General features: G+C 40.6%; 1 long non-coding RNA gene across 1 annotated transcript; it reads right to left on the bottom strand.

The window, feature by feature from the left end:
- Positions 1 to 634: 634 nt before the first annotated feature.
- Positions 635 to 6,716, bottom strand: LOC109897974 (uncharacterized). The gene is made up of 3 exons (XR_002256297.2): positions 6,538 to 6,716; positions 1,633 to 1,741; positions 635 to 825 (listed from the first exon to the last, which is right to left on the bottom strand). It is a non-coding gene; the product is annotated as an uncharacterized LOC109897974 (long non-coding RNA).
- Between the last annotated feature and the right edge of the window lie 1,389 nt (positions 6,717 to 8,105).

The following is an 8,105-nucleotide window of genomic DNA, read 5'->3' as shown; positions in this document are numbered from 1 at the left end:
GCCGCCTTTCGTTCCAGTACTCTGCTGCCTGTGACTGGAACGAATTGCAAAAATCGCTGAAGTTGGAGACTTTTATCTCCCTCACCAACTTCAAACATCAGCTATCTGAGCAGCTAACCGATCGCTGCAGCTGTACATAGTCTATTGGTAAATAGCCCACCCTTTTCACCTACCTCATCCCCGTACTGTTTCTATTTATTTACTTTTCTGCTCTTCTGCACACCAATATCTCTACCTGTACATGACCATCTGATCTTTTATCACTCCAGTGTTAATCTGCAAAATTGTAATTATTTGCCTACCTCCTCATGCCTTTTGCACACATTGTATATAGACCCCCCCTTCGTTTTCTACTGTGTTATTGACTTGTTAATTGTTTACTCCATGTGTAACTCTTTGTTGTATGCTCACACTGCTATGCTTTATCTTGGCCAGGTCGCAGTTGCAAATGAGAACTTGTTCTCAACTAGCCTACCTGGTTAAATAAAGGTGAAATAAAAATAAAAAATAAAAAATAAAAACGTTTGTTGTAGTCTGTAAATTCTCCCAGAACCTCCCTCTCCTTTCTGTCTGACCGACCCTCACCAAAATAGACGAGAGAGAGAGAGAGAAAATCCATTCAAGTTACATTCAATCAATTCTGAACCATTATCACTTTTATTCAACATAATTTTGCTATTTTTCTTGTCGGATAACAAGTGTAATATCATGGTAATAATGGATGTTTCTACAGTTGGGTGTGTCTTTCTTCCCCTTTGTCTACACAGAGGGCAGCTGATGGCATCCAGCCAGGACCCAAGTCTCCAGTACAGATCAGACAGGGAGCTGCAGACAGAGAAACAAGGTAACATAAATAAGTACTCAATCACTACTCTTTCCATTAATATTTGTACCCCAAATATTATAATTCACCATTAGGGAAACTGTCATATTGCTAGTGTAATGTGTTCATATTAGTGAGGGATTGAGCAAAATGCGGGTATGAGCAAAATGCTGACGGCAGCATGAGAAGCTTTTGTACAAGTGACATGACCTTGTCTACTGAATGTTAATTAACTAAGTACAGCTCCTCTCTCTCTCTTAGGGGGAGGCATGGGTAAGAGGGGCAGGTCGGGTGGAGTAGTTATTGCATGAATACATATTAGAAAATGTGCTTTAAAAACTACAAAATGATTTTTGCACGCCATGATAAAATGTGTAGAATTGCAGGAAATAAGCTTTAAACCTGCAAAATTCTATGAACAGTTTGTGTCATGAACACTGCTTTTGCTCATAGAAATAGACATGGATCCCCAATGCTGGAAGTGGGGGCCCCGATTCAAAAAGTTTGGGAACCCCTGCACTGCGTGTTTTTTAGTCAGTCAGTCTTTATTGTTTTTCTTTCGTTTTTTATCCTCTTACATTTGTTGTGTAATAAATAAATATTTTTTTATTTTCCTGGGAAGCACATTGCGTTGCATTCCATGTCTGAACTGTGCTGGATAAATAAAGCTTGATTGGATTTGATTTGATGTAAATGTTAATATGCTAGCTTCTGGGCCCTGAAGACCTCTATCTGTACAGTCTCTCTTGACCCTTAGATAAATCCGATCAAATTCTGGTTTCGGAGGATGGTATGTGGTTCCGTCTTACCACAGTATAGATGGCCCCAGTTGGTCTGTACAGGGAAGCTGGCAGTTTGCAGACACACAGGGCAGAGCCAGTCTCTGTGGCCCGCAGATGGACAGAACTGAGAGGTGTCCTTGAGAAAGAGGAGTACATTGGTACGGTTAGAGATAAATATAACACAGGTTTCTGTTTCTCCTCTGCACTTAATTGATCACAAAAGAGTGATTGGACACTGTGGCCCTCATGAACATGAGATACACCCCCCTGGAATAGCAAGACAATTACAGAAACAAACACCTGAGAAGAGATGAAGCCAAGGTCTTATAAATCACAGTGGACCTCATCATAAGGCAATATCAGCTCTGAAATGATCAAGGTCTAAGTTAGCTGGATGGAGCTCATACGATCTCCTCCTTCACTCCAGACTGCCTCTATTCTCAGCATTATTAATAACATTAATGGTTATTAGTAAGAGTTATCAGTTAATTTAGAGATTTTTTGGTCCATTAATATTAGTATTTTGAAAAAGTAAAAAATAAAAATGAAGAAACTTTGATGAAAATGTACGTTTCCGTTAGTTTATCATACTAACGTCATCAAAATGTCATGAATTGTAACCACTTTTATATGGACATGCACTGAAACAAAAAATTATCAACATCTTGTCGTGTCTATTGTACCTTTTGATTGACACTGCTGTGTGATTGTATTGGTGGTCACATTAGGGCTTAGAACCCTTCATGGCATTTGCATAAAACATCTTAAGTGTTATCCTGAAAGGGACACTTAAAAAATCTCCAGCACCACCCCAACATCAACATACAGTTTAAGTTCACATACACCTTAGCCAAATACATTTAAACTCAGTTTTCACAATTCCTGACATTTAATCCTAGTAAAAATTCCCTGTCTTAGGTCAGTTAGGATCCCCACTTTTTATAAGAATGTGAAATGTCAGAATAATAGTAGAGAATGATTTAATTCAGCTTTTATTTCTTTCATCACATTCCCAGTGGGTCAGAAGTTTACATTAGCATTGACTTTAAATTGTTTAGTCTTGGGTCAGACGGTTTGGGTTGCCTTCCACAAGCTTCCCACAATAAGTTGGGTGAATTTTGGCCCATGCCTCCTGACAGAGCTGGTGTAACTGAGTCAGTTAACTAGGTCTCCTTGCTTGCACATGCTTTTTCAGTTCAGCCCACAATTTTTCTATAGGATTAAGGTCGGGGCTTTGTCATGGCCACTCCAATACCTTGACTTTGTTGTCCTTAAGCCATTTTGCCACAACTTTGGAAGTATGCTTGGGGTCATTGTCCACTTGGAAGACCCATTTGCGACCAAGCTTTAACTTCCTTACTGATGTCTTGAGATGTTGCTTCAATACATCCACGTAAATTTCCTTTCTCATGACGCCATCTATTTTGTGATGTGCACCAGTCCCTCCTGTAGCAAAGCACCCCCACAACATGATGCAGCCACCCCGTCCTTCACGGTTGGGATGGTGTTCTTCGGCTTGCAAGCCTCCCCCTTTTTCCTCCAAACATAATGATGGTCATTATGGCCAAACAGTTCTATTTTTGTTTCATCAGACCAGAGGACATTTCTCCGAAAAGTACGATCTTTGTCACCATGTGCAGTTGCAAACCATAGTCTGTCTTTTTATGGCGGTGTTGGAGCAGTGCCTTCTTCCTTACTGAGCGGCCTTTCAGGTTATGTCAATATAGGACTCGTTTTACTGTGGATATAGATACTTTTGCACCTGTTTCCTCCAGCATCTTCACAAGGTCCTTTGCTGTTGTTCTGGGATCGTTTTGCACTTTTCGCACCAAAGCACATTCATCTCAAGGAGACAGAACGCGTCTCCTTCCTGAGCGGTATTACGGCTGTCAATGATTTCCTCCTCTTCTTCCGAAGAGGGGAGGCGAAAAGGATCAGAGGACCAATATGCGGCGTGGTAAGTGTCCATGGTTCTTTTAATATGTAAATGTACACATGAACACTACAAAACAATAAACATGGAAAACCTAAACAGTCCTATCTGGTGCAAAGACAGAGACAGGAACAATCACCCACAAACACACAGTGACACCCAGGCTACCTAAGTATGATTCTCAATCAGAGACAACTAATGACACCTGCCTCTGATTGAGAACCATACTAGGCCGAAACATAGAAATCCCCAAATCATAGAAAATCAAACAGACTGCCCACCCAACTCACGCCCTGACCATACTAAATAAATACAAAACAAAGGAAATAAAGGTCAGAACGTGACAACGGCTGCGTGGTCCCATGGTGTTTATACTTGCGTACTGTTGTTTGTACAGATGAACGTGTTACCTTCAGGCGTTTTGAGGTCTTGGCTAAATTTCTTTAGATTTTCCCATGATGTCAAGCAAAGAGGTACTGAGTTTGAAGGTAGGCCTTGAAATACATCCACAGGTACACCTCCAAATGACAAATGATGTCAATTAGCTTATCAGAAGCTTCTAAAGCCATGACATCATTTTCTGGAATTGTCCAAGCTGTTTAAAAGCACAGTCAACTTAGTGTATGTAAACTTCTGACCGACTGGAATTGTAATACAGTGAATTATACATTTATAAATCTGTCTGTAAACAATTGCTGGAAAAATGACTTGTCATGCACAAAGTAGATGCACAACAAGAAATGTGTGGAGAGGTTGAAAAACGATTTTTAATGACTCCAAGGGGGGGGGGGGGGGGGGGGGGGTATTGTCTACTAGTTAGTTGGTGATGTCATTGGAAACATTTATCTTCCTCTCTTTTTGACTACAAAACATAGAAACATGTTATTTTCATGCACAGTATGTTGGTGCTGAAGATGATGAATATGAAGTTGAACTTCTTTGACATTTCCCTTTAAGGGTTTACCTTAAAGTATAACTTCCCCTTCTCAAAGGGAACTGTGTAAGGGTGTTGCATCGAACCTCTCAAACATTTCCTTAGGTAAGTGCATCATTTAAGGGTTTTATGGTGGTTTGAAGGCATGTAGTATGGCCATGTAATTAGAAATTAGAATACTCGAATAAACATTAACATCCTTCTAATGGTCCAAATGTCAGCCATGTTGGTCAGGGAGTTGGTCTACCACAGTTTGCCAGTGCTGTGATAAGATAGTGTAAAACAATGAATGTGAAGAATTGATCTGCACTGTACAGTATGTGTGTTAGCTAGCTAGCCAGGCAGTTTTAGAGGAATGATTCCATAAATGATTTTAATTAACTGACAATATGTCAACATTACATTCCAACAATGCAGTCAATCCACAGCCATACATGCACTGGCTCAAATCATTTCATGACAGGACTAGTTGTAAATTGTAAATGCAAAAGTACTGATATTGTATCATACAATAGCACTCACAGCTATATATGAAATAAAAAATCTGAGACATTTATGGTCTGCTTACATATTTATACCTATTTTCCACCATAATTTGCAAATAAATTCATTCAAAATCCTACAAAGACCGTTAACGTTACAGCCTTATTCTAAAATAGAATAATTCTACACACAATACCCTATACGAAAAAACAGGTTAAGACATTTTTTCAAATATATTACAAATAAAAAGCAGAAATACCTTATTTACATTACTATTCAGACCCTTTGCTATGAGACTCAAAATTGAGCTCAGGTGCATCCTGTTTCCATTGATCATCCTTGAGATGTTTCTACAACTTGATTGGAGTCCACCTGGGGTAAATTAAACTGATTGGACATGATTTGGAAAGGCGCACACCTGTCTATATAAGGTCCCACAGTTGACTGTGCATGTCAGAGCAAAAACAAAGCCATCTAGATACATATCTGGGGATGGGTACCAAAAAAATGTCTGCAGCACAGTGGCCTCCATCATTCATAAATGGAAGAAGTTTGGATCCACCCAGACTCTTCTTAGAGCTGGCAGCCCAGCCAAACTGAGAAATCAGGGGAGAAGGGCCTTGATCAGGGAGGTGACCAAGAACCCGATGGTCACTCTGACAGAGCTCGAGAGCTCCTCTGTGGAGATGGGAGAACCTTCCAAAAGGACAACCATCTCTACAGTGCAAGATTCTCAGGTCTGATGAAACCAAGATTGAACTCTTTGGCCTGAATGCCAAGCGTCACGTCTGGAGGAAACCTGGCACTATCCCTACAGTGAAGCATGGTGGTGGTAGCATCATGCTGTGGGGATGTTTTTCAGCGGCAGGGAATGGGAGACTTGTCAGGTTTGAGGGAAAGATGAATGGAGCAAATACAGAGAGATCCTTGATGAAAACCTGGTTCACCTTCCAACAGGACAACGAGCCTAAGCACAGCCAAGACAACGCAGGAGTGGCTTCGGGATAAGTATCTGAATGTCCTTGAGTTGCACAGCCAGAGCCCGGCTTGAACCCGATCGAACATCTCTGGAAAGACCTGAAAATAGCTTTGCAGCGACCCTCCCCATCCAACCTGACAGAGCTTGAGAGGATCTGCAGAGAAGAATGGGAGAAACTCCCCAAAAACACGTGCCAAGCTTGTAGCGTCATGCCCAAGAAGACTTGAGGCTTGCGAAAGGTGCTTCAACAAGGTACAGAGTAAAAGGTCTGAATACTTTAAAATAAATTTGGAATCATAACTGGGATCTTATGGCTAACTACCCAGTGCAAGTTTAGTTAGTTTTGTATAAAAGCCAGTAACTAGATACTACTGTAGATGCCCCATTATGTTCCCCTATACCAAGTACCCAAACTAGTTAACCGTGAAAATCCTAAAATATCAGACGGTTACAGTCTATGTACCAGGCACTCACATTTTCTGCCACCCACACATGAATCACCCAACCACACATCCACTAGCAGTCTCTGCAGTGTGTGAGTGGGTGGTGTGTAGAGGAGAGGGTATAGATCCTCTGTTTATGCACAGAGAAAAGAAGACTTACCTGGGATGAGAGCTGTGGGAGGGTTGCATGGTCTGATTCATCTGGCAGCTGTCTGATCTAGAGCTAGAAGTGTCGGTATGGTAGCTGTAGACAGGCAGAGAGCCTGAGAGTGTGTCTGTAGAGTGTGTGTTTCCCGGACAGGCTAGAGAAGGAAATGCTTCCTGACAGCATCACTGTACACAATAAATCTGACTGGTATTGTTAATCATTAACTAGGCCTTTCGATCTGGGAGCTGAGGACTGCCTGCCTGCCTGCCTGGAAGTGACCTAGAGAGACCATTGAGTGACAATGTACAATAACATAGAAGCAGATTCTCTCATATGTGATAGGTAAATTTGATTATAAAATGAAATCAATAAGGGCTCAAAACAAAAAAAACTGACCACTCCCACATTCTATTTTGATCATGTGACCACCCACGCAAGGTCAAAGCTATCCTCTTTGACCCCACCTTTTTAGTTCAACTTGGTCAATGATTTATTATGTTTACTCAGCCCTGGCCCACTTTTTTATTTGTATTTTTTTAACCATAAAACACCAGCTCTGAGGTAATGAAATAGAGTTGTGAAATAGCTTATTTTTGTCTATCCATATGTATTAGACTACTGTTAAATAGCTACACAGTTTAAAGGAAACCCTCTCTAAATTCACTAGGATTGGCATCATAATAGTCTTTATACATACGTCTGTCACATTGGGACTGGTAGATACAGATTAGCAATGCCCAAGGTCAAGACTACAACTGAATTCCCACAGTCTGCCATGATAATGATTAACAACATTTACACAAATGTTTACCTTACAGTCAAAATGCCTCAATGTCTAATTACAACAAGAGTTGATCAATGTCACAGGGGCCACAGTGATTTTGCCGCTGGAGATGGCTAAAGTCCCATGTCACACAAACACACACACTGATTACTAGCGGTTTGTCCCAGATTCCTTACTAACCCATCGTGGCTGGCCAGTAAGTCCAGGTTAAATATATGACATTACAAAATACACTAAAGTTCAAATGCTTGGGGTCACTTAGAAATGTCCTTGTTTTTGAATGAAAAGCCAGCTGCCTGGAGTCGCCTCTTCACTGTTGACGTTGAGACTGGTGTTTTGCTGGTACTATTTAATGAAGCTGCAAGTTGACGACTTGTGAGGCGTCTGTTTCTCAAACTAGACACTCTAATGTACTTGTACTTGGTTGAGAAAATGCCAAGAATGTGCAAAGCTGTCAAGGCAAAGGGTGGCTACTTTGAAGAAACTCAAATATAAAATTTATTTTGAGTTGTTTAACACTTTTTTTGGTTAATACATGATTCCATGTGTTCTCATAGTTTAGATGTCTTCTACATTGTAGAATAGTGAAGATAGTAAAAATAAAGAAAACCCCTTGAATGAGTAGGTGTGTACAAACTTGACTGGTACGGTATACATTTATTTTTTACAATACAAAGCATACACATACAAATAACAAAGACGCTCACAAATATTCACATCACACCTGCTCACACCCTCATCTTCAGCACCCGCATCACTCTTCGCCACATGGCCTCAAACTGCATCATTTGATTTC

The sequence above is a fragment of the Oncorhynchus kisutch genome, linkage group LG10 (genome assembly GCF_002021735.2).
Source record: "Oncorhynchus kisutch isolate 150728-3 linkage group LG10, Okis_V2, whole genome shotgun sequence".
In the NCBI taxonomy this organism is placed as follows: Eukaryota; Metazoa; Chordata; class Actinopteri; order Salmoniformes; family Salmonidae; genus Oncorhynchus; species Oncorhynchus kisutch.
The sequence above is the reverse complement of the archived record's forward strand: the minus strand, read 5'-3'. Positions and strand labels throughout refer to the sequence as shown.